General features: G+C 41.4%; 1 protein-coding gene across 1 annotated transcript in view; it reads right to left on the reverse strand.

The window, feature by feature from the left end:
• Positions 1-25,400, reverse strand: part of LOC123772414 (uncharacterized) — a 189,349-nt gene extending 163,949 nt beyond the window's left edge. The window contains exon 1 of the mRNA XM_045765542.2: positions 25,082-25,400. The gene's annotated coding sequence lies outside the window, so the exon portion shown is untranslated. The remainder of the gene's footprint in view (positions 1-25,081) is intronic.
• Between the last annotated feature and the right edge of the window lie 541 nt (positions 25,401-25,941).

Genomic DNA, 25,941 nt, shown 5'->3' on the forward strand with positions numbered 1-25,941 from the left:
CACACACACACACACACACACACACACACATATGAAGATAGGTGTAGGGAGCAGGAGACCAGATACAAGGTATCATTTGGAAAATGAAATACTTCAAGAGTCAGAGAGAGAGAAAACCGTGGGGGTTGATATCACGCCAGACCTGTCCCCTGAAACCCATATCAAGAGGATAACATCAGCGGCATATGCCAGGTTGGCTAACATAAGAACAGCCTTTAGACACTCGCGTAAGGAATCATTCAGAACTTTGTATACTACCTATGTCAGTTTAGTGGGCCAGCCAGAGGCTTAGGGACTGCGCAGAAATATCCCTGCAACAAAAAAAAACTATGTCAGACCAATCCTAGAGTATGTAGCCCCAGCATGGAGTCCATATCTAGTCAAGCATAAGACTAAACTGGAAAAGGTTCAAAGGTTTGTCACCAGACTAGTACCCAAATTGAGGGATATGAGCTACGAGGAGAGACTACGGGAATTAAACCTCACGTCACTGGGAGACAGAAGAGTTAGAGGGGACATGATCACCACATACAAGATTCTCAGAGGAATTGATAGGGTAGATAAAGACAGACTATTTAACACAAGGGGCACACGCACTAGGGGACACATGTGGAAATTGAGTGCCCAAATGAGCCATAGGGACGTCAGAAAGAATTTTTTGTGCCAGAGCAGTAGACAAATGGAATGCATTAGGCAGTGATGGGGTAGCCCATTTACTTTTCTGAAACTCATAAGCAATCCAGCAGACATCGCCCCATTGTCGACCAAGAAGCTGCGACATGCCTAGAAGCTGCGACAACACCACATGACACTGCCTGACTTAGAGCTGTAGCAGCTCCCAATGCAGGTGACTTCCTATTAGCAACCCCAATGTCAGCAACCGGCACTCGTCTCACACCGCAGGCCCTCCGAATTACTGTGACTCTCCGCCTCGCTGCTCCAATCCACACCAAATACAGGTGTATTTGCGGCGAGGCAGTGGACGGCATGGCCTTCTCTGCCAAACGACAGGAGGATGGCATGCAAGAAACGGCGAGGTTAACGACATCATCAAGAGAAGCCTTACCACAACCGGTTATCCAGCAGAGAGAGAGCCCCGTTACCTAATGCCCCGCAACTCAGATGAGCCTGTCGGTCGCCCCGACGGGATCACTGTGAACCCCTAGTAGACAGTTGGTGTGGGACTACACTTGCGTATCAACCTTAACCAACACCTATCTTAACTTCAGTGCTGCACAGGCAGGAGGTACTGCCAATCACCGGGAAACAGAAAAGTCGCTTAAATACAGAGACCTTGATCACCACTACAATTTTGTCCCCATTGCCTCAGAGACACTTGTTTCCTGGGGTAAAAGTGCTGCTAGTTTTTTGAAGGAGCTGGGGTCCAAGCTAATTGAAACAACTAGAGACCCTAGAGCCGCCAGTTTTCTCTTTCAGCGCCTTAGTGTGGCGATCCAGAGAGGAAATGCTCACTGCATCCATGGTTCCTGCCTGCCATCCGAGGAGCTGGAGGAGCTGTACAACTTGTGACAAGTAGCCTTGTACCCTGCATGTAACCAATGATGTAACCCTTCTTGTGTAATGAAATTTTAAAATAAAGTTATATATATATATATATATATATATATATATATATATATATATATATATATATATATATATATATATATATATACACACACACACACACACACACACACACACACACACACACACACACACACACACACACACACACACACATACAAAAAGAATAGGGGTGGTAGAAGAAAATATCAATGTTCAGTGAGGATCCACAAGGTCTTCTCTGAGTACTCTTTATTTTCTTCTCTGAGGCTGTGGGTCCCTACACTTGCACCAGAGGTGGTACCCATATACTTCGAGAAGTTATTTGGGGAATTTTGTCATTTTTATCCTCTTGTGACATGTGAAATTGTCTTGTTGTTGACATAAGCTTGGCAGCCTGGTCCCAGATTGAGCTTCAAGTTGACAGCGGCAGAAGAGATGGAAGAGCCACATTTAGCACAAAAATAGAACGGAAAATAAGGGAACTTGAGGTTTTACTAAAACGACAAAAGGCAGTGAAACAGACAGATAAATAGAAGAAAAATAACAGAAAGTTAACAGAAAAAGTTGTCCCCAAATGATTTTCAACATTTAACCACCGTTTGCAAAAGTTTAAAATCGTAAAAAATAAACAAACAAATACAGTGTATGGACTCAGGATTAAGACAGAGAGCCAAAAATAGCACTAGAGCCCCTGGACTCAGGATGAAGACAGAGAGCCAAAGATAGCACTAGAGCCCCTGGACTCAGGATGAAGACAGAGAGCCAAAGATAGCACTAGAGCCCCTGGACTCAGGATGAAGACAGAGAGCCAAAGATAGCACTAGAGCCCCTGGACTCAGGATGAAGACAGAGAGCCCAAGATAGCACTAGAGCCTCTGGACTCAGGATTAAGACAGGGAGCCAAATAGAGCACTAGAGCCCCATATTATGACTATTGTATCTGATACATGCATACATCGAATCCCATACGTTTCTGTAGATATTCATATAGGTATCTATACATATACATGTTCGTGTATGCGTGCCCGTGACAACATATACATATGACGTAGTTCCCTCAGAAATAAAAAAGTATACGAAATCAATAACAATTTTGGCATATTTTATTCGCCAATTTACAAACTACACTACAACGAGGCTTGTGATTTATCAAGCATTTTTCGCTTAAAATTCCAGTGATATTATTTTTTTAATAATGTCTTTTTAAATTTGTTCCGTGTAAACCCCCTTTGTTTATGTTCATAAATCTATCGACCTATCTATATTACTTCTCTTTATCTATCGACCGATCTCGATATCAGTGTATATCTGTTCGTCTATCTGTATGTTGGGTATGTTAGAGTATAATTAACTCTATTTGTCTCTATGTCAATACATTTGTTTGCATATCTATCCGTCTATCAGCGTCTATCTATCGGATTACATATCCTACCGAGCTATCGTTTAACCAATATATCCATTTGTCGATCTGCCTCTTTATTGAGTGATATATCTGTCTATTTTTCTATTGGTATGTTAATCAGTGATTCCACCTGCCTTTCTGTATTGGTTTTCCAGCCTGTCTTTGCTTCTGTCGCCCTGCACCCATCTATCAGTCTGTCTATCGTTCTCTTTTTATCAATCGGTTTGTCTAGATATCAACTGGATTGACTAACGGTCTAATATATTCATGCATTGGCCTGCCCCACTGTCGGTCTGTATCCTTCTATCTGTCTGTCTAACCATCTAATTATCTGTCTATTTGACAATGTGGATTATATGTATTAACTAATCTCTCGGTGTGTGTGGGTCGTTCAGTATATCTTTCTTTATCCACCTGCGTCTCTCCTTTTCTCTATCCTTCTCTTCTCGCTATGTCCTGCTGTCCGTTATATTCCTCACCTCCAACTTCCTTCCATCCCTATCTCTCCATTGCTCAGTCCACTTCATTCCCCCTCCTTTATTCCCTTCCTTCCCTCTCTCCTGCCCTCTCTCTTCCTTCCTACCTTCTTCATTCCAATTATTTCTCCCCTCCCCTTCACTCCCTCTCATCCTCCCTCCCTCCCTCTAATACCATATTTTTATGAAGCAAAATCATAATAATTTAGTTCACTGATGGGATGTGCTTCACAAATATATTTGAAATACTTTTAAATCCCCATCATATACACGACGAGTTATACAACTTCTCTTTTAGCCGATTGGTGAGTTAAACCGGTAGGTGGTCCGGGTGTTAAACCGGTAGGTGGTCCGGGTGTTAAACTGGTCGGGAGTCCGGATGAGTTAAAACGGTCGGGAGTCCGGATATGTGAAATTGTTTTAGAGTGTACGTTGTTGTAATGTTTATACGTTGATCACTCTCTCTCTCTCTCTCTCTCTCTCTCTCTCTCTCTCTCTCTCTCTCTCTCTCTCTCTCTCTCTCTCTCTCTCTCTCTCTCTCTCTCTCTCTCTCTCTCTGACTTTTTTATTTATGTGTGTGTTTTACAAGTTGTTACATTCTTGTAGAGCCAGCAGCACGCGTAACGTCTCGGGCAGGTCCTTAATCCTAATTTTCTCCGGAATACGACCCGCCCAATCGTTTAACAACGAGGTGCCCATTCACTGTTGGGTGAACAGCGGCGGACAGTTAAGGATTGGCGTCCAGTCTGTTGGTGGTTGTTCAGCGTTTATTTATATATATATATATGAATATAATAACCCACTATTTTGAAAACATGAGTAAATGTAAACTGTATATTTGAACTGTTTCGATCCCATCCCGGGATCGTCTTGAACAGTACTGAACCTGTAGATCCTCTTTATGCTTCAGATGAGCTGAGGTGGGATAACAGCTCTTGCTTGCAGTTTCAATATGAACGTTATTTGAGAGAGAGAGAGAGAGAGAGAGAGAGAGAGAGAGAGAGAGAGAGAGAGAGAGAGAGAGAGAGAGAGGGGGGGAGGGGGGGGGGAAAGGCTACATAAGAAAGGACATGTAGGCAGAATATTATATCTTTCTAAAAAGCACAACGAACCATTTTCATGTAAGAGATATCGCGAATATTTAATAATGATTGTGTTGTATTCCTCCTGTTTATTTGGTGAATAAATATCACGACAGAGACGCTGAGGTTCCGAGAATGAAGTAATTATAAAGAGTTATGTCTTGTCTTAATGTTATCAGCGCTATGAACATGGCAAGTGAAAGAAAACTTCGTCTTAGATCTCAGACGGTGAACTGGTGAGTTAGTTTATCTGTATTGATGAATGTGAGGTTACCAAGGTGTACTAGATGCGTCGAGCGTTAGCTCCCAAGCCCCATCTCTCCAGATACTCTCTCATAGTTCTTAATATAATTTGATATAAAAATTATGTATTGAATTAACTTCATCTACTTTTTTTATTATTTCATCCCATGTTTTTATTAATTATACGGTGAAGAAGTTTTTTCTGACATTTCTGTGCCTCTATTTTTTTCCTTTATTTATCGGTTTTCAGCTGTTCTTTATTTTGAACAGTTTTGTCTGTTCAAAGCTTTGTCTACTTTGTAAGTTACCTTTAGAATCTTATATGTCGTTATCATGTCCCACCCTATTGCTCGTCTCCAGCGTGGTGAGACTCAATTCCCTCGTCTTTGTCCGTAGCTTAGACTTTTTAACTGCTTATTTACTACCTGTACTTAATATTTGTATCTACACGATAGAGCTATTAGCTCTTGGACCCCGCCTTCCTAACCAATTTATTTTTCCGTCTATTATGTCTACTACATATATTTCTCTTACACACGCGTCTACAACACACAACCCCAGGAAGCAGCCCGGAGCAGCTGTCTAACTCCCAGGTACCTATTTACTGCTAGGTAACAGGAGCATCAGGGTGAAGGAAACTCTGCCCATTTGTTTTTCCTCTGACTGCCGGGATCGAACGCTAGTCCCTAGGTCCACGAGTCTAGAGCGCTGTCCACTCAGCCACCCTGCTGAGAATGTGTGTATGTGTGTGTACGTGTGTGTGTGTGTGTGTGTGTGTGTGTGTGTGTGTGTGTGTGTGTGTGTGTGTGTGTGTGTGTGTGTGTGTGTGTGAATACACTAATTTTCTCCGAGCAGATCAAAGGCCCACACACCTAGAAATCAAACATAAAACACCAAAATCCTCTGAAATCAATTAATATAATTCAAAAAATGATTGAGGATTATCTTTTTCAATGGTGAGGATTACACGGAGGAAAGAAGATAATGATAATTAATTAAGGATTAAAATCAGCTGAATTAATCAACTCAGTGGCGGCAGCACAAGAAGGGAGGGGGGGGGGGTATGGAGGGACGGGGGTAGGGGGAGAGGGAGGCAGTGAAGGAGGGATGGAGGGAGGGAGGGAGGGAGGGAGGGAACGACGCTAGGAGGAAGGAAAGGGAAGGAAGGACGAAAAGGAGTGATGAAGGGAGGAAAGAAAAACGGCAGAGAGGAGGAGGGAAGGAAGAGAGGTAGGGAAGGAAGAGAAGGAGGGAGGTAGGGAAGGAGAGAAGTGAGAGAGGGATGGAGGGTAGGAGAAATGGAGGGAGGGAAGTGGTATGGAAACATTGAAATGGGAAGGGAGACAGAAAGGAAACAGAGAGGCGGAAGAAGAGAAATTGAAAGGGGAAAAAGACTGTGAGAGAGAGCATGTAGGAGTAAGGGAATGGAAGAATAGGAAGAGAAGAGAGTAACAAACACTAGCGAGGACGAGAGAGAGAGAGAGAGAGAGAGAGAGAGAGAGAGAGAGAGAGAGAGAGAGAGAGAGAGAGAGAGAGAGAGAGAGAGACAGACAGACAGAGAGAGAGAGAGAGAGAGAGAGAGAGAGAGAGAGAGAGAGAGAGAGAGAGAGAGAGAGAGAGAGAGAGAGAGAGGCCAGGCTGAGGGAGCACAGGCAATGGTCATAACTAACCACCATATTACATATCGGACAGCCTTGCAATTGGCTGGTCAAAACCTAGGGTTCAGAGATGATGGACATATTGGAAATAAGGTTTGTCTCTTCAATGACCATGAAAACCTTCGACGTGCTTAACCTGGCCAACAAAGACGCTAGGAAACTTACAGCCCTTTCCGCATCTCACCTTCTTGACAGCAGAGGTGGCAACACCTTATATAAGGCACAAGTTCGCTCCCATCTTGAGTATGCACACCTCTCCTGGATAGCCTACGCCCCATCATTCATCAGAATTTTGGAAAAGGTGGAGAACGGAATTTTTGGAGAAGGTGGGGAGTCTTGACCAAGCCTGGTTGGACTGGTGTAAATATCAGTCTCCACTACCGTCGTGACGTTGAGGGTCCTACTGTTACGTACAAGGCCGACATTCTCAAAGTTCCGTACCTGGCCCAACTTCGTGGACAACCAGTAGTTGGAACCCATGACACAAGGCTCTCAGCCATCGACAGCCTCATGCTGAAACTGCCTCTCGGAAGAACATCACTCCATCAGCAATCATTCATTCCTAGGCTGACTGGCATCTAGCACTTATTCCCTCAACAGGTTAAAACGTGGGATATAAAGTCAGCCGATTACATGAAGGATCTGGTACACAGTCGGCTACTGGGTCATCCTCTTCCTTGTATGACAATTACTTAGCATTAAAGCTAGTTTATTCCTAATTGAATACAAAAAGGAATATCTTGAATAAATGAGTCTCTAGCGGCGGACTTCAGATGAAATGATGTAGGATAACAGCTCTTACTTGCAGTTTCACTAGGAACCTCGGTGACTTACCTAATGGAGCCTGAGTCTTAGTTTAAAACATTGAGGAGAGAAAGAGAGAGAGAGAGATAAACAGAGAATGAAAGAAACAGAGACGGAGATAAACAGGGAGAGAGAGAGAGAGAGAGAGAGGGGGGGGGACAGAGATAAAGAGAGAAACTTTACGAGGATCACGCTTCGTCGTTGATGTCGTTTGCAATAGTTATCGAGGTTATCGCATTGCAATAATTGTAATTATTGCATCAGGCTCGGTCACTTAGGCAAATTGGGAGATGCTGTTGAATCCGACGCGCATACGCCCTTCGTGGCTGTAATAGAACAATGTTGTTGGCTATGGTAATCATTATTTTAACAGTAGGATAAAAATAAAATAATAATAATAACAATTATTATTATTTTGTATTATTTTTATTTATGTATTTATTCATTTTTTTATTTATTTATTTAGTTATTTATTGTTCCACATTGCTTTCTTAGTTGCTTTAGCTGTTGCAAGTTAGATCTGGGGCATTAATCATTCGTTTGAAGTTTGAATTGTTTGTTTTTGCCAACCTTTTGCCAAAAGAATTCCATAATTATAATTTATCTCTAAATTCCCATTTAATATCTATTAAGGTTTCATTTCTTCTATTTATTCTGTATGAAAATGTTTATATAGGAAGCGAGACATCCAGCTCGTTATTAAGTTTTCCCACTGCGTAACAAATACAACTGTATAGCCTTAGCAACCCACCTTACCTTCCGAGGCCCAGACACAAAACCGTCAACACACTACGGGCTCACCATAGACCGTGCTACTTGGAACTTTTTGTTCCAGGTAGCGAATCTTAAACAACAACAGACGTCGATACTACGGTGATTTTCAGTTTGACAAGTACGTCGCGTTCTTAACGGATTGGTATATATAAACATATCCAACGTATTTGGTGAGAAGACAGGTTCTTCAGTGAATAAAGAGCCCTTTGAGATTTTGTATTCCACGTATGTCAGATTAGTTTTGGACTGTGCGGCGCCCGCAAGGAATCCATCTCTAATCAAACACAAAAGTAAGTTAGATAAAGCCTAGACGAATTGAATTCAACCTCATATGTTTGGGAGAGAGATGCACCAAGGAAGACATGATCACCACATGCTGAATACTAGGGTTAAGGACGGTAGACATCATTTGTTGAAATGAACTACATTTTATGTATATTAACAAGAACCTCTTCTCTGTTAGAGTAGCATTGAAATCGACGAAGGTAGGGAGTGAAGCGATGGAGACAGACTCTATACACAGATTCATATGTAAATATAAAACGATCCGAAAGTATTAGAGAATCTGTACACCATTCGAATACCGGTTGGTTGGCGGGGTCCAAGAATACAACGGGATCACCATAGCCCGTGCTGCTTCCAACTTTTGGTTCCCAGGAGCTGAATCTAAAACAACAAGAAGATATCGTCATGAGTCAGTCTAAACTGCAAGAGTGGTTGAGTAGAGATGCTTGAGAGATACGTCAGATCATCAACACTCACCAGCATCTTCTTGAGGTTATCTTGAGATGATTTCGGGGCTTTTTAGTGTCCTCGCGGCCCGGTCCTCGACCAGGCATCCACCCCCCAGGAAGCAGCCCGTGACAGCTGACTAACACCCAGGTACCTGTTTTACTGCTAGGTAACAGGGGCATAGGGTGAAAGAAACTCTACCCATTGTTTCTCGCCGGCGCCTGGGATCGAACCCAAAGGATCACAAGTCCAGCGTGCTGTCCGCTTGGCCGACCGGCTCCCGTCAGTGTAGCAATCGGCCAGTACACTTCTTACCATCACAATCCCCTACCAACACAATCACGCCTGTACACAATCACGCCTGTACACAATCACGCCTGTACACAATCACGCCTGTACACAATCACGCCTGTACACAATCACGCCTGTACACGTTAACTGTCTACAAGGGACCTAGCAGCAAAAGTATTATACCTTTAACAGCGTAACTGCATAAAATATAATATATATTTCCCTAAAAACAGTAATAATAATATCAAAAATAATTATATCATCAGTATAAAATAAAATAATTTGGTTCTTAATTTTTTTTTTCTTTCCAGAACACAATAAATAGTTTTAGATTTACTTTGGACTATTACAAATATAATTAAGATAATACTCTGGGTGTTAGTGTGGACGAGGCAGTCTACCGGGCTACAGTAATGAGAAGTAAATGGAACTATATAATTTGAGTACCTGTGTGGAAACTTACTTTAATAACGAGGTCATGAGGTGAAAAAATATATAGTTTCACACACACACACATTCTCTCCCTCTCTCTCTCTCTCTCTCTCTCTCTCTCTCTCTCTCTCTCTCTCTCTCTCTCTCTCTCTCTCTCTCTCTCTCTCTCTCTCTCTCTCTCTCTCTCTCTTAACTACTCTATTTAATGAGGATTTTTTTTTAGATTTTATGCTGAATAAACTATATTTAATGTTAATTAACGATCACATTAGGTACAGGATGAAGTTGGAATCAAGTGTGTGTGTGTGTGTGCCAGAGCCTTCATATAGTCAGTTTACTTGTGTTCACGTGCATCTCCGTGCTAAGAGAACGTACTCACGTGCATCTCCGTGCTGAGAGAACGTGTTCCAAATGCGAGTCAGCCTGTTGGAGTCATGTTCTTGAGAACAGCATAGCCCGGGTGAAGCTGTGGTTGGCTGAGCATATTGTGTTGTGGTTGACAATTTCTGGTTGTCCACATATTGTGGTCAAGTGGGGAACCTTGGAGACCTTAGGCTGTATATATAACAGTTAGCCACAGTCAACTCTTCCATGTTGAAGGTGAATGGTCATGCCCTGACCAGTCAGGTCAGAACGGGTCAAGATTAGAGATGATTAGTCTCGTTACACTGTTCCTTATGATTGTTCAAACTGGAGTAAAACTGTACTTCATGTAAGGTTTTGCAACCCCTGATGTCGAGAAAGTATGAGATAATCTTCTTAGGGTTGTATGATTTGTGGATGCTTTGCTTGCTAGGTTCAGCACTTGCCTCTTCATGTGATTCACTCTTGTGAAGAGTCAGAGTCCATAGCCAAGATGTCAACTTGGTCACTGAGTATAAGGTTTTAGTCACCCGTGTGTATATCTGCTGCAGTTGCAATAGCATGCAGTGTACGTATCAACACCGCCTGTGTCTTCACACAGGCAAGTGTGCCCCTCCACCGCCTGACACACGTAAAAATTGCTGCAAGGCTGTGATTATTGTACCATTTAGAAGTCTGCCTTTACAGTCTTGTGTACGGAAAGACTACATTGATACCATAAGGATAGGACTTTCTTGCCAGGCCTCCCACACCAGACCTCTGTCTCCAGGAGTTTCTCCCCTGAACTTCCTCCCTCAGACCTCCCTACCCCTGACTTCCCTGCTCCTGACCTCCCTGCCCCTGACCTCCCTGCCCCAGACCTCCCTGCACCTGACCTCCCTGCCCCTGACCTCCCTGGCCCAGACCTCCCTGCCCAGACCTTGGTCCCTGACCTCTCTTAGTGGAGAACGCTGTAAGGACCCATTACCGTCCTCTCGTGTTGCCATTGCTATTACATTCACTACATCGAGATATATACTGTATTACGCTACCACAGTCTCTGGCTGTGTCTCTCTCTCAACTTCTCTCTTTCTCTGAAGCTCTATTTCTCTGTCTCTCAAGCTCTATTTCTCTGTCTCTTTGATGTTCTCTTTCTGTCTCTCCTCTATCCCGATCATCCTCCCCTGACCTTCCTCTCCAGACCACCTCCTCTGACTCTGAAGTTCTCTTTCCCTGTATATGTGGAAGAGAATAAGAGAAGCCTGCAGCATGTCATGGAAGACTGGAAGGAAACTGAAACAAGGAATAGTTAAAAAGTAAAAAAAAAGAAGAGAAAATATATAAAAAGAATAATATGAGTGTTATTAGGAAGTAAATCTTGGGTCGTGGTGCAGTGGCTAGCATTTTTGGTAGGTACAACTCCAGCCCCAGGTTCGCAATACACATAAATTTTTATACACACATCACGGTGCCATGTACGTTTGGGGAGATGATATATATATATATATATATATATATATATATATATATATATATATATATATATATATATATATATATATATATATATATATATATATATATATATATATATATTATATAATGTCTTTCAGTAATGGTATCTGGTTCATATATTGCTAAATAAAGACTTATTTCCACTTGTGTCACCGTAGACTTAAGGAAAGCAATTAGCTAAGTGCACCTTTTATGAGTATATTGTCTCCATCTTAAACATATATTACCTCTTTTTCCGGCACCTTTTTGTAAGGCACTCACACTCAACGCTCACGCATCCAACGCTCCCACACTTAGCACTCAGTCGCACTCGAAGCTCACTTGCACTCAGCCCCCCCCCCCCCCCCCCCCCCACACAGTGCTGACTCTCAGCTCTAACTTACACTCAGCACCAGACACGCACAGTTAAGAGGAAGAACACGATAAAGCCATCCAGTAAGACAAAATAATATCCTGCCTTATCTGAATCAATGTAAACAAGTATTTATTATTGCAACTAAAACACGATAACTTCAGTGTTAGTGAAATAGTTCGTAAATATGTCTTGATACTTCCCTAAACCCTTCCGTCTCCCAAGCCCTAGGAGAGGGCACCAGACCCCTATTGGTCTCCCTTAAGCTCTAGGGACAGACACCTAACCCCGGCTCTTCTCCAAGCATTAGGGGCAGACAGCTAACCCCTGGTCTGCTAGCCTTAGGGGAAAGACACCTGAACCTGCTGTCCCTCAATCTCCAGAAGGTAGAATTCCGGACACCGCCTCCCCCTTCCCGCTCTCCCAAACCACCAAATATGAAACAGTAGATCCTGTTTATTTTTTCCCAAATCCCCAATTGAACACTAGAGACCTCTGTGTTGTGGGCTCTAGGCTCTATGCTCTGGGCTCTGTGCTCTGGGCTCTGTGCTCTAGGCTCTGGGCTCTGGGCTCTGGGCTCTGTGCTCCTGTAAGATTCACTCTCCAGCGTTAAATATTATTATTAGTCGTAATTCTATGCTTGTTTGTCACTTTTGCGAGAATATAACAGTTAATCACCAAACGTTCTAAAAACACAACTATTGTACCTTATATATATATATATATATATATATATATATATATATATATATATATATATATATATATGTCGTACCTAGTAGCCAGAACGCACTTTTCGGCCTACTATGCAAGGCCTGATTTGCCTAATAAGCCAAGTTTTCCGGAATTAATATATTTTCTCTAATTTTTTTCTTATGAAATGATAAAGCTACCCATTTCATTATGTATGAGGTAAAAAAAAAATTATTGGAGTTAAAATTAACGTAGATATATGACCGAACCTAACCAACCCTACCTAACCTAACCTAACCTATCTTTATTGGTTAGGTTAGGTTAGGTAGCCTAAAAAGTTAGGTTAGGTTAGGTAGGTTAGGTTGCCGAAAAACAAATATTTCATGAAAACTTGGCTTATTAGGCAAATCGGGCCTTGCATAGTAGGCTGAGAAGTGCGTTCTGGCTACTAGGTACGACATATATATATATATATATATATATATATATATATATATATATATATATATATATATATATATATATATATATATATATAGTAGTAATTGTAATAAAACTTCAGCTCCTTATAGACGCAAGTTTAATTCCCCTCCCCCAGTACCACAATATTTTCTCGGTAGAAATAGTAATGTAGTAGTAGTATAGTATAAGTACTAATAGTAGTAGTAGTATAAGTATTCACAGCAGCGATAATAATAGCCAGAATCTAACAGCCAGATAAGTTGTGTCTGTAATTATCAACAAATATTAATATAATATATCTTCACAATATTTCCAGTAATATTTGCGGTACAATCAAATAACTGAATAAATTACCTGAACACTTGCCAATAAATGTTAATTCACAGCCCATCAAAATCCACCAGAATAAATCCTTGCCACTTCAATCCATCATAATACATTCTTGCTACTTAAAATCATGATGATTAAATTCCTTAGAACTCAAATTTAGTAGAATAAATCCACGCAACTGCAACTTGAATTTAGCTGAATAAATCCTTCTAACTTAAATCCATGAAAATAAATCCTTGCAATTTAAGTCCATCAAAATCATGCGAGATCTGTAGTTGATAAAACCTATGTTCGGATTTCGTCTGCAACGGAATTTTCAAGGAAATACATTTTCAGTTTATTTACATTCGTTTAACGGAAGAATAAATTTGTGAAGGCGTTCAAGAGGGGTGTTTTTTGTACGTGTTTTCAAATATTTGAATATTTGATGGAGTTTCGTGGATTACGAATGTTTATTGAAATATAATTGTAGGTTTTGATTGATCGTGGGGGGGGGGTAGTGGTGGTAGTAGTGGTGATTGTGGTGGTGGTGCCTCGTCCCCCCTTCTCTTCCCCCTCATCTTTTTTTATCTCTCTCTTCCTTCTCTTGCTTTCCTATCAGTACTTACCTAATAGTGTCTGCGAGGTAGTGTGGCTTAACTTTTAATGCACCGTCTATTAGCCTTATTGTAACATATGCTTTATCTTAACTTTCTTGGCGTTCCTCTTCTTTGTCCTCCTCCTCCTCCTCCTCCTCATGCTCCTCCTCATGCTCCTCATGCACCCCGCCACAGAGCGTCCACGGGCGCCAGTCCGTGACCACGTACCGCGCATAATATTCGGATAAAAAAGGTTAATTTGCATGAAAGGCGAGCTAATATCCGAACTCCACCAACCATACACTTTGTTACGGGCCGGGTTTTTCAGGCGGCCGTAGCGTGCAAGAGTTTAGAATTGCATTTTACCCAAGCGTAATGGCGCTTTTTCCTTGTATCCTGTTTTTGGTTTTTGTTCTCTTATTCGTTTATTTCATTTTTTCGGTTTTGGTTGAATTATCGTTTTCTGTTTGGGTTTTGTTTTCTTCTTCTTGTTGACGTATGTGTTGTGAAGGGCGGACTTACCCAAACTTATTGCTCCTGTAACCTATCCTTGTTCCCCTAACAACCAGCAGAAGCCTTAACACATCACGCTAAAACTCTGCCTTTAACTCAGGATAAAACACTCTAGCTCACCATCAGATACACGGAGAGCCGGTCGGCCGAGCGGACAGCACGCTGGACTTGTGATCCTGTGGTTCTGGGTTCGATCCCAGGCGCCGGCGAGAAACAATAGGCAGAGTTTCTTTCACCCTATGCCCCTGTTACCTAGCTGTAAAATAGGTACCTGGGTGTTAGTCAGCTGTCACGGGCTGCTTCCTGGGGGTGGAGGCCTGGTCTAGGACCGGGCCGCGGGGACACTAAATAGCCCCGAAATCATCTCAAGATAACCTCAAGATATTACACCAACCAAACTTTTGCTTTATCAGATACACTTTCCTGAATTACCGAATCAAACACCTCTGTTGTGCACAGAAACTCTGCAAGAAGAGCGTTTAGTTGTTTGTATAAGTATTCAAGATGTTTCAGGGAAAGTATATGATCGCTTGCACTCGAACGAGAATATGAGTCCAAAGTCGACACGTTAATTGTAAGAGTCTCTTTGTCATCCTTGACTTCACTCAGCTCCCCAAGGCATAACTGTGACGTGCTTGTATGTGAAGCTAGACACAGCTATAATGAAATAATTATGGAATCAGAGTTTGTCTTCTGTGGAATCCTTCCCGTATTCCCGTACTGCTCTACGAATGAATGAGAGAACTGATGAGTTAGCCAAAATTTTTGCTTGTAAAAGGGGAATTGATTACCATTTTGGATTCCCTTTGTGCACCCGGAGGGCAGTAATATTCCGGGAAAAACAACAGAATCACGTAGATTGACCAGACCACACACTAGAAGGTGAAGGGACGACGACGTTTCGGTCCGTCCTGGACCATTCTCAAGTCGATCGACTTGAGAATGGTCCAGGACGGACCGAAACGTCGTCGTCCCTTCACCTTCTAGTGTGTAGTCTGGTCAACTTACTTTAGCCACGTTATTGTGACTCATCACCTGCAGAATCACGTAGACTTGAGGCAAAGTGAAATTCGCACCAGTTACTCCATCTGTCATCACTCTCTTGTGCAGGAAGAACCGCGCGTCTATGGGTCATCCAGTAAGGTTAGCAGACTTCTAGATGTTACCACTGTTAGGCTTAGGCTCGGCTACAAGTGCCTCTGGGAGAGTGCATCACCTGCTGACCAACACTTGACTAAGTGTAAACTCTCTCAGCACAACTGTTCACGTACTTTGCGTCATTATATAACTGAAAGCTAAAATATCGTTGAATTGAGAGACAACACCATTAGTAGTGTTCAAGAAATGTGTAAATACTTAATAATGGTGTACTGCCAAGACTCCAAAGGTCTCCATAGTTTATTTACTGTAGATAATGGTGCAGTTGATGCACCATTACCTCAGAATAATGGTAACTGTTAACAGCAAATAATGGTTAACAGCTAACTAAGCGGCAGTTAGAGCTGCCGCCCAGGTGGGTGGGTGTAGAGCAGGAGTAGTGTAGCGCTGCCGCCCAGGTGGGTGGGTGTGGAGCAGGAGTAGTGTAGCGCTGCCGCCCAGGTGGGTGGGTGTAGAGCAGGAGTAGTGTAGCGCTGCCGCCCAGGTGGGTGGGTGTGGAGCAGGAGTAGTGTACAGCTTATTTAGTGCCTAAATAAATGAACTGTGAGGTACAATTTCCGAACCCATTATGTGCCTCTGTAACCCTTTCCACCACCGCCCACGGGACTGGTATGGGGTGCATAATAGGTGGCTAAACTAACTCTTGAGCCGTAGGAAGCCGTCTTGCACCCTCTTAGCCTTGAGGCTAAGACGCTCGGAGAGATTATTTTGTCTGTCAAGAATTGGTTTAATCGGTACAATGAATGTTGTCAGAGTAACATCATATCCTTTGTATATATTGTATTAATCAAAATTATTATTATTATCATTATTATTACATACATACATACATACATACATACATACATACATACATACATACATACATACATACATACATACATACATACATACATATACATACATATACAGCAGTGAAAGAACTCCCAGATTCTGCCAGTGTAACCAATAACCATTAAAATGATTTCTCCCATAGTAAACCATCATGGTTTACACAACCGCACTCAACGGTAACTCAGACCAAAACATTCACTCATTTAATTAAAAAATCGACACTTTTGACAATAAAAAAGGTAAACATACCAGAAATTTTAAGGGATCTCAACACCCATTTACCAGTGGGTTAGTGACATTAATGATATCTTCTTGGGGGTTATCTTGAGATGATTTCGGGGCTTAGTGTCCCCGCGGCCCGGTCCCCGACCACCTTACCTTGATTACCTTGAATCAAAATCTCAAGACCAGACCTCCTTTTTGTTACACACTCCCAGGAAGCAGTCCGTAGCAGCTGTCTAACTCCCAGGTACCTATTTACTGCTAGGTGAACAGGGCATCAGGGTGAAACAAACTCTGCCCATATGGTTGTGCCTCCACCGGGGGATCGAACCCGGAACTTCAGGACTACGAATCCCGAGCGCTGTCCGCTGAGCTGTCAGGCCCCATAGGCTATAGGCAAGATAATTTAATTCACGGGTTTAGTTTATCGGGTTTTAGGGTTTAATACAAGGGTTTTCCCTGGAAACACAAACCGAAACTGTCTCTATTTTCCGCTTGTTACAACTTGTAATAAAGTTTTACATCTTGGCTTAACATATTTATGACGTATTAGAACGTTGCTACAACCTGCTATATTGGTTGTTATAACTGGTTAGGAGGTGTTAAAACTTGTTCGAACGTTGTACCAACGTCGTAGTTTTGGTGTGTGTTTGGCGCGTTGGGTTTTACACAGGTTCGTTATGGGCGGAACTCTTAGTGTGTAACCATCTTTTTTACCGGAGTTTCCCCATCACAAAAATATCCAATAAAAGGGTTTGTGCTGAATTCATGATTGCTACGCGTTTCCTTTTTGTTTTCTTCTATATCAATCTATTGTTTCTTTAGTTCATCTTCTTGTTTTTGTTTGGGGGGGGGTTATAAATTTATTTAATGATGCTTCTTGCGAAAGTTTTTATAATAAATAAGTTTTTATTCACATATATCCAAAAATATAATACTGTATATTTGTTCATGTTTTTAAGCATTCATTTGTTGTTTGATTCTACGGCATGTGTCAGGAGAGCAGATTATGTCTGGCAGGCAGCTTTTATCCATTATGGGGGCAGTAAGGGTGAGGGAGAGAGAGAGAGAGAGAGAATGAGAGAGAGAGAGATTAAAGCTCTCGCTCCCTATATAAGCACATTGTGTCATCGCAGACGTTTGTGACATATATAAAGATGAATGATGTGTTTCGTTGTAACAGATGTGGCTTATTGACTTGTAGAGTTACGTCTCTCTCTCTCTCTCTCTCTCTCTCTCTCTCTCTCTCTCTCTCTCTCTCTCTCTCTCTCTCTCTCTCTCTCTCTCTCTCTCTCTCTCTCTCTCTCTCTCTATCTTTCTATCTATCTATCTATCCGTCTATCTATCTCTAACTTTCTCTCAACCTCTCTCTCTCTCTCTCTGTCTGGTATTTTTAACTAAGACTAGCGTCTATTATGATACAAAGCAGCGAGCTAAGAGTTGATGTTCTCCACGAGCTTATATAAAGCCAGTGTGTAATAGTGAATTAATAAACCAAACCATAAATTAAAACATTCTTAGGAAATCACGAAGCCAGAATATTATTTGGTAATGTTGACAATAACTTCCTCAGTCAGACAGTAATGTCATCAACACAATGAGGGGGAACGTTTTGGCCTTAAATATTGGCATGTACCTAGTCCCAATTAACTCATGCAAGGTTGGTGAAACATTCGTCCATAGATACCCATTGTAATGTTCGATTTGCAACGAAGTACTGATAGGTGCCTAACTGTAGGTATACCTTGAGAACTTATCCTGTCGAGGCCCATGTTTAGTGGCCCTTGGAAGCGTCCAAATTGAGGTATTTTAATCGCACTAAACCGCCTGAATTTGGACATTGGTGTCCACCTATCATCACTGAGTCCTGCATGTCAGTCACCAACCAATGCCGACCCACCACCTCCCAGCCCCGCCCCACTGCCCACTCGCTAACACCCAGAACCTCCAGTTGCCCACTACCCACCCACCCACCTCCTAGCACCTCCACCACAACTCTCCTGTTTTTATATAGTTTAATATTTTATGTTTTAGAGCAAAATTGGATGTATGATTTTGCTTCAAATATTTCTCGTGTCCTCAGATCATTTTCCATGCATAGTTTTACATGCTAAATTTATATACGATAAAGAGAGAGAGAGAAAGAGAGAGAGAGACAGGATGACAGAGAGACAAAACTGTATTTCACGTCACTGGAGGAGAGAAGACCCAAGAGTGACATGATTACAACGTACAAAATCCCATAACCAACGAATGGTTATGGAATCAGACTTCACACACGGAATCAGATATAGATACGACAGAACCCAAAATGTCTAGAAATAGTATACCTGTAAGTTATAGGCTGACATGAGGGGAAGAGAAGCTTAAAATCAACCCACTGTATGTGAGTGCGTACACAGACACACACACACACACACACACACACACACACACACACACACACACACACACACATACACATACACATACACACATACACACATACGCATACACATACACATACACAAACTAGGGACTAGGACTAGGTGGCCTCGCGGGTGAGTTGACAGCGCTCTGGGTTCGTAGTCCAAAGAGCCCGGGTTCGATCCCCGGCAGAGGCAAAAACAAATGGGCAGAGTTTCTTTCACCCTGGTGCACCTGTTCACCTAGTAGTAAATAGGTACCTGGGAGTTAGACAGCTGCTACGGACTGCTTCTCAGGGATGTGTGCATGTGTAAGAAACATATACGTAGTAGACATAATAGAGGAAAAATAAACTGGTTAGAAAGGCGGGGTCCAAGAGCTAATAGCTCGATTCTGGAGATACAAATAGTAAACACAAACCAACCCGTGTACCAGAAGGCCTTATCACAAAATGAAATCAGAGCGTTCCGTTTGATTCTTCAGGCATTGGTGATGGAAATCTCTTGGGATAGGTTGATATGTATGTAGCCTCGCATGCTAAGACACACACACACACACACACACACACACACACACACACACACACACACACACACACACACACACACACACACAAATGTAAAGTTATGGAAATGGGACTAGGAGACAGGAGACCAAAGGGACAGTACACAATGAAGGGGAACAGCCTACCTGTAACGACGCGTGAAAGAGACCTGGGGGTGGACGTAACACCTAATCTATCTCCTGAGGCACATATTAATAGGATAACGACAGCAGCGTACTCTACACTGGCAAAAGTTAGAACATCATTCAGAAACCTAAGTAAGGAGGCATTTAGGGCGCTTTACACTGCCTACGTAAGGCCAGTCTTAGAGTATGCCGCCTCATCATGGAGTCCCCATCTGAAGAAGCATATAATGAAACTGGAAAAGGTTCAGAGGTTTGCAACGAGACTCGTCCCAGAGCTACGAGGGATGGGGTATGAAGAGCGCCTGAGGGAACTGTGCCTTACGACACTAGAAAGAAGAAGGGAGAGGGGGGACATGATAGGAACGTATAAGATACTCAGAGGAATTAACAGAGTGGACATAGACGAAATGTTCACACGGAATAGTAACAGAACGAGAGGACATGGATGGAAGCTTGAAACTCAGATGAGTCACAGAGATGTTAGGAAGTTTTCTTTTAGCGTGAGAGTAGTGGGGAAATGGAATGCACTTCAGGAACAGGTTGTGGAAGCAAATACTATTCATAATTTTAAAACCAGGTATGATAGGGAAATAGGACAGGAGTCATTGCTGTAAACAACCGATGCTCGAAAGGCGGGATCCAAGAGTCAATGCTCGATCCTGCAGACACAACTAGGTGAGTACAACTAGGTGAGTACACACACACACACACACACACACACACACACACACACACACACACACACACACACACACACACACACACACACACACAAGGAAACGTGTGAAACACTAAACAAACACAACAGTTCCAAAGGGTGTTTGTGCAAAATGAAGCTTTCAGAGAACCAGACACAATACTAATTTCAGAGGATAACATGGAGCACTTAGAGGTGTCTCGAGGCGAAGTGGATGAAAATCTTCATGGATCTAAGTAAGAATAAAGCAGTTGGTCCAGATGGAGTTTTACCTTGGGTTCTGAAAGCATGCCTATCTGAACTCAACACTCCACTTCAACTGATTTTTCAATCATCCTTGTGTACATGAGTTTTGGTAGATATATATGGGTAAAAGCCAACATTGTTCCAATCTTCTACATTGGCAGCAAGGAAGAGGGAAACTGTACCCTGAGGACCACATAAAGAACATCGTGCGAGGAGCATATGCTACGCTTTCCAACCTTTGAATCATTGAATTGAATCCATTTCCAATCATTTGAATCGTTCGTGGATCTCGAAATATTAACAAAATTTGTCACAATCTTTGTTACACCAAAGTTAAAATATGCAGCGGTTGTATAGTGCGCATATCTCAAGAGCCATCACTAAACTGGAAAAGTTGCAAAGACATGGAACTAATTGGCTCCCGGAACTAAAACACAATAGCTACAAGGAGAGGTTAGAGGTTAGAGGCGTTAAATATATCAAAGCTAGAAGATAGAAGAAAAATGGTAATATAACCACTATGTACAAAATAGTAACAGGAAACGACAAAACTGACATGATTTTTTTTTAAACGGCAAAGTTCAAGAACAAGGGGACAGGTTCAAACTAAGGAAGCAAAGCTGTCGAAAAAAAGTTCACTTTTGCAAACTGAATTGTAGACTGTTGGAAGAAGTTAAGTGAGAAGGAAGCCAAAACCGTCAGTAGTTTCAAAGTGTCATATGAGAAAGAGTTATGGGAAGACGGGACACTACGAGCGTAGCTCTCAACACACACACACACTCACAAACACACACTCTCTCACACACACACTGACTTAATATGTCTTCAATCCCCAAATCATCCAGGTGTTATTTATATAATTACCTGTATTATTATTATTATTATTATTATTATTATTATTATTATTATTTTTGTTATTAATCTTAGAATCTATAATCTTGTTTCTGTTGTCGTTGCTTTTGAGTCTGTTGTTTTCGTTTTGTTTTTATTTTCATGACTTGTTTTTTGCTTTTATGACTTTTGTTTTTGCTTTCATAAATTTTGTTTTTGCTTTTATGACTTTTGTTTTTGCTTTTATGACTTGTTTGTTCTCGTGGCTTTCGTTACTGTTTTTCAGTATTAATTTATTTTTTTGTAATTGATGCTTTGGTGTTTATTATTGTTCATGTTATCATTACTTTAATCAAATATTCTTATATTTGAATAAGAATATGAAATCTACAAAACCGTGAGAGACAGTTTAGTAGATTGACGTATCAAGACAGTACATGTGTGCTGATACATGTATAGAGACCATACAAGTTTACCACAATGATACAGTCGGAGACACATACCTTTTTTTTGTATCATAAAGAATAGTTCAAATGAATGCCAACTTTTGCAAACATTGTTTTATTGTAAACATGGAGTCCGTTATATAAATCGTATGCATATGTAAACAAGTAAATATACTGCATGTTTTTGTTATCAGCTGCAATTTCACGCAAATGTCAATAGATACTTTGTTACCGGGAACAAAAAAAAAACTTTGATTCGCTTGTATTTGTTGTTTTGTTTGGGTGTTGAGTGTTACACACACATATGAAGCTGAACATAATTGAACGCAGCGTTAATAAGAACGGAAACCATTGGGCTATTTGAAGAGAGAGTGAGAGAGAGAGAGAGAGAGAGAGAGACAGAGACAGAGAGAGAGAGAGAGAGAGACAGAGAGAGAGAGAGAGAGAGAGAGAGAGAGAGAGCGAGAGAGAGAGAGAGAGAGAGAGAGAGAGAGAGAGAGAGAGAGAGAGAGAGAGAGAGAGAGAGAGAGCGAGAGAGAGAGAGAGAGAGAGAGAGAGAGAGAGCGAGAGAGAGAGAGAGAGAGAGAGAGAGCGAGAGAGAGAGAGAGAGAGAGAGAGAGAGAGAGAGAGAGAGAGAGAGAGAGAGAGAGAGAGAGAGAGAGAGCTCCCACCATCAATAACAGCACCATTGGGTAAAGAGGAGAAAGTTACACAAGAGGTACTATAAAAGAATAATTAGTTAATTAATCTTCTTGCCACCCCACAACAGCTCGACAATTGCATTACGACAATTAACATCCGTGTGTTTGTTTCATTGCCACGTTCCTTCCCTGTAATCTCCAGCCAATCACATGCTAAAGCAGCCTATGAAATCCTCTTACAAAAATATACAGTTCTTCCTCCAGTCTACAATCCTATTGCAACATCTACAATTTTATTGCAACGTCTACAATCCAATCGCCTCATTCATAAGACCTTGACAATTACAGTACTATTGTTCACTTATTTTCGTAATATAACTTTCATTTACAAGCGTTTTAGAAGATTTGAATTCATTTTCTTGTGTGACTGAATGATATATATATTTTTTTTTTATTTTATTTTGTGTTGATAATAAATGTTTGTAGATTATGAGATTTGTGGGAATTTAATTTTATTTAAAGAATTGTAATGGATTTTAAATTTAAAAATAGACTGTTATGCGAAATTCGCGACGTGTGAGTAATTGGTTTTGTCTTAATACCTTGGTTTGTTTTAATTCTCTCTCTCTCTCTCTCTCTCTCTCTCTCTCTCTCTCTCTCTCTCTCTCTCTCTCTCTCTCTCTCTCTCTCTCTCTCTCTCTCTCACACTATTACTCTATTTATATACTCACACATACATACGCAGAATTCATCAAGGTCAATACATAAATATATACATACATACACACACATTGATACATACGCTAACCTACCCTCCCAAAATGATTAACTCTTCAACTACTATGGACTGAACGTTCAAAATATGAACTGTTGTTCACCCAAACAATTGGGCACTAGTTTGCAATATTAACTTGAAGAGGGAATTATCAAGGAAAAGTGCCATGCCATTACGGCTATATAGCACTTGGAAAGGGTCAGGAGATGGATTTGGGATGAGACGGAGGAGGGGGTGGAGGAATGGTGCCCAACCACTTGGACGGTCGGGGATTGAACGCCGACCTGCATGAAGCGAGACCGTCGCTCTACCGTCCAGCCCATGTGGGTTGGGCATTAACCTGAAGAGCATAACAAAATGTGAAACAGGCTAATTTTAACCAAACTTGTTTAGGCTTAATTACTCTATCTTCTAATTTATTACATATATATATATATATATATATATATATATATAATATACTCGGAGTAAGAATTTTTTTTTATAGTTCTGAATATTTGCCAAATGAATAGATATGCCTTCACATATGAATACATATATACATAATACATAGAAACGTGGATTATTTTTTTTAATGCTTCACTGTATATTTTGTAGTATCATCCAAGGCAGTTTTAGGTCTTAATAATTGTCTGACTGCCAGGCTGACCTGTATGCTGGCCACCATTCGTACAGTCCTGTACAACACTCGTACAGTCCTGTACAACACTAGTGTACGCTGTCGGGTCACAACCATGGGACCCGGGTTCAGTTCCCAGGCTGGGCAGAAACGGTCGGGCACGTTGCCTTTCACCTGATGCACATGTTCACCTGCATAATACATTACCATGGTACTCACTATATAATACTTTACCATGGTTCCTACTGTATAATACATTACCATGGTTCTACTGTATAATACATTACCATGTTTCTCATTGTATAATACATTACTGTGATTCCCACTGTATATACATTCATATACATATAATTTGATAGAAAATGTATAATATAGCATTTACATTTTAAACATTTGTATTATAAATTAAGTATATATAAAATAACAGGCGCAAATTTTTGAGTTTTATTGAGCGGGAAAGTGCTGGATGGGTTATTTCATTTCCGGTGCTGGTAGGCCTAAATAATTTCAGTTCCTGTTTTGGTAGATCTAAGTCGCTTAACTTTCAGTGCTAGGAGGCCTAAGTAATTTAACTTCTGGTACTAGTAGGCCTATGTAATTCCAAATGCAGTGCTGGTAGACCTAAGTCTCTAGTCTCAGTGGTGTAGTGGTAAGGCACTCGCCTGGCGTTCCGCGAGCGCTTTGTCATGGGTTCGTATCCTGGCCGGGGAGGATTTACTGGACGCAAATCCTTAACTGTACCTGTTTAACTCAACAGTAAAATGGGTATTTGGTTGTAAAAACAATTCTTCGCGGGGGTCGTATTCCAGGGAACATAGGATTAAGGACTTGCCCGAAACGCTACGCGTACTAGTGGCTGTACAAGAATTTAACAACTCTTGTATATATCTAAAAAAAATGTAATATAACTCTCAATGTAGAATATACCAAGAATATTAACTTGCGGTGGAGGTAGTAGGTCTAAGTAATTTAACTTCCGGTGATGGTAGATCTAGGTAATTTCAAATGCAGTGCTGGTAGACCTAAGTAACTTATCTTCCGATGCTGCTAGGCCTAAGTAATTTAACTTCTAGTGCTGGTAGCCCTAATTAATTTAACTTCTTGAGGTGGTAGGCTTAATTAATTTCAAAAGCAGTATTGGAAAACCTTAGTAATTTTATTTCCGGTTGTTAGACTTAAGTAACTTAACTTCCGATGCTGGTTGACCTAATTAATTTCAATTCCGGTGATGATAGGCCTACATAATTACTGAACGCCTTTAAACTTACCTTAATTTAGTGTATGTTTGCAAAAGCTTATCTTTTCAGTTAAAGTGATCTTGAGACATTTTAAGTCAACTGTTATGGGGGTCATCAACCTTGGCGTACTGGCCCCAGTAAACTGTTTCATGAGTTATTCAACCAACTTTTCACCCATCAACTTTGTGTACAATATTACTTGCGGCGCCCCCATGTGTAAACTACATTGTTTAGACACATGCTAACTGTAAAAGTAATACGTGATGTTACTTCACTTATCAAATGTTGTGTTTATGTATGAGAGGCGCACAGCAGGGAAGCTGGGAGTGAGAGTGGTCCTCACAGCACGGTGGCCAAACCACTACTGTTGCTGCTTCTTCCATGGTACCCCCCTTGCTCCACCTCCTCCCGCCCTACTCCACTCCCTCCCTCCCCTCCTTCCTCTTTCCTGGCTCCCTTCCTCCCATCCTTCCCTATCTCCCCTCCTTCATCCCTCTTTTCCTATCTCCCACACCCACCTTCCTTCCCTGCATCCTGCCCTCCTTCCCATTCTTCCTTCCTTTTTCCTGTATCCCTCCCTTCCATCTTTCCCTATCTCCCCTCCTTCCTTCTTTCCGTCCCTATCTCCCCTCACCCACCCTCCCTGCCTCCTTCCCTGCTTCCCTCAACCCTCCCTACACATGTCTTCTCCCTCTTACCTTACAACACAAACATATTCACACTCACAAATACGTACATACACACGAGTGTATGTGTACATGTACACTCACAACACACATACGTGTACGTAATTACACAAACACACTTGGATCTGTACATCTACCTACCTGCACATCTACCAATTGATTGACAGTTGAGAGGCGGGACCAAAGAGCCAAAGCTTAACCTAA

Source organism: Procambarus clarkii, chromosome 17 (assembly GCF_040958095.1).
Source record: "Procambarus clarkii isolate CNS0578487 chromosome 17, FALCON_Pclarkii_2.0, whole genome shotgun sequence".
Lineage (NCBI taxonomy): Eukaryota > Metazoa > Arthropoda > Malacostraca > Decapoda > Cambaridae > Procambarus > Procambarus clarkii.